The 2,045-nt window shown below is 42.3% G+C and overlaps 1 pseudogene; it reads right to left on the bottom strand.

Annotated features, from left to right (window-relative positions):
* Positions 1–251: 251 nt before the first annotated feature.
* Positions 252–1,081, bottom strand: LOC101140825 (small ribosomal subunit protein uS5-like; annotated as a pseudogene).
* Positions 1,082–2,045: the final 964 nt, after the last annotated feature.

A 2,045-nucleotide genomic window follows, 5' to 3' on the forward strand; every position in this document is an offset into this window, starting at 1 on the left:
AATCTACAGATGAGTTCTACAATCATTTGAGTATTCAAGTTTGAGTTTAATCCATTTCTGCTTTTTCTCCTTCTATCCAGACCTGAAGCTCAGGTTCCAGCATGCTTCATTGATGACTGTGCCCACTGTACAGTTGTTTTCAATCTACACTAGCTAAGAAGCATATTTTTGTCATTTGCTTTTCATTCCTTGAAATCATCCCTAATGCCAAAGCTTAAACTGGACTTTTTTTTTCTTTTTTCCAGGCTTAATTCACTTTATTTTTCTTGTATAAAAACCCTATGTTGTAGCCACAGCTGGAGCCTGGGTCCTCTGCACCGAGACTCTGGTGTGGGTCTTGAGGAGATGGTCAGTGAATTCCTGATAGGGAGACTTGGTGAATACAGTCTTCTTCCAGAGTCGGGGGTCAGGTAGCTGTGGGTCTTAGAAACAGCATCAAAGGTGGCCTTGACAAAGTTGCCCAGGGTGGCAGTGCAGCCCCTGGCTGAGGTGTAGCAGTCATTGATACCAACCATCATGAGCAGATTCCTGGGCACAGGCGCCGAGACGATGCCAGTGCCCCTGGGAGCGGGGATGAGGCGCACAGGCACAAAGAGGCAGCGGCCTGTCACCTTGCAAGGGACGGTGAGGGGATTGCAGATCTTGTTCCCCCAGTAGCCTCTGCGCACGGGGACAATGGAAAGCTTGGCCAGGATGATGGCCCTGCGGATGGCAGTGGCCACCTCCTTGGAGCACTTAACACCCAGACAGACGTGGCCATTGTAGTCCCTGATGGCAACAAACGCCTTGAACCTAGTGCACTGGCTGGCGCGTATCTGCTTCTGCTCCGGCATAATCTTCAATACCTTGTCCTTGTGAGAGACCCCCAGGAAAAAGTCAATGATCTCAGATTCCTTGATGGGCAGGGAGAAGAGACAGATTTCCTCCAGGGACTTGATCGAGCTCCGCGGCCTCCGCCCAGGCCCTTGCCCTGAATGTCACTGCCAAAACCTCCATGGAAGCCACCGCGGTTCCCCATCCCAGGGCCCCAGGGGGCCTCTGCCCCGCCCCGCCTTCCCGCTGCATCTGCGTCATCCGCCATTTGGTGTTTTCTCAGAAAATACTCTAAATTGGAAATTTTTAACATAACGATCATCTGTTAAAGCAGCCAACTGATGTTACTATTCCCCTCCCCAGCCCCCAAACCCCTATTCCCTTTAAGCAAAAATTGTCTCAGAGTTGTAAAAGTGGAGAAAACAGTTTGTCCAGGTGACAGGTATAATTTTATTTACTTGCCAATCTTTCTTCCAATGATTTTATTGACCTCTTTAGATATAGTACATTAGTCTAAGGCAAGTTCCTATGAAGGACTTTTTTTCTCTGCTTTTAATGTCTTTTAAGACAATCATTAAAATTGCACATCCAGCAACACATTTTCTATCTGATATTTTCTCTGCTTCTTCTAAAACTTTAAAATTTTAAGCTTTCCTTGTAGAATTTTCTACTTAAATTATTAATCCAATTTAATTTAAATTTTCATAAGTTATTGAAGAAGATTGCATGTGAGTAGCCAATTTTCAGATTTGGCAAGTTCTAATTCAAGACAGTGCTAATGTGCAGCCTTTGGGTATTAACTTTCCTTAAGTAAAACATGAAATAATTTCTTTCATCCAAGATAAAATGTGGATGGCAGATGCTTTTCAAAGGGTTTAATTAATTATCTCAATTTTAGACCACCCAGGAGTTGGAAGTAGAGTTGGAATTGAATATATAGAAACAACTCAAAAGTAATATGATGTCTGGTAGGCCTAACAATTTTCATAATTGAAGTCATTAATAGATAATTTGGTGTGTCTTCGAAAGCCATGTATTCACCTACATTAGGAAGCTAGAGTTATGAAATAAACTGTTATTTATTGTGACTTTGCCTCTATTTTATTTTTCCAGGGTCAATGGGATAATTTTGTAAAATTAATTGACCATTAGATACTTTCTTTCGTTAAATAAAGTATCAAAGTAGTCATTATCATGGCCTGAGGAATATTTTTGAAAAGAAATAACAGAAA

The sequence above is a fragment of the Gorilla gorilla genome, chromosome 1 (genome assembly GCF_029281585.2).
Source record: "Gorilla gorilla gorilla isolate KB3781 chromosome 1, NHGRI_mGorGor1-v2.1_pri, whole genome shotgun sequence".
Taxonomy (NCBI): Eukaryota; Metazoa; Chordata; class Mammalia; order Primates; family Hominidae; genus Gorilla; species Gorilla gorilla.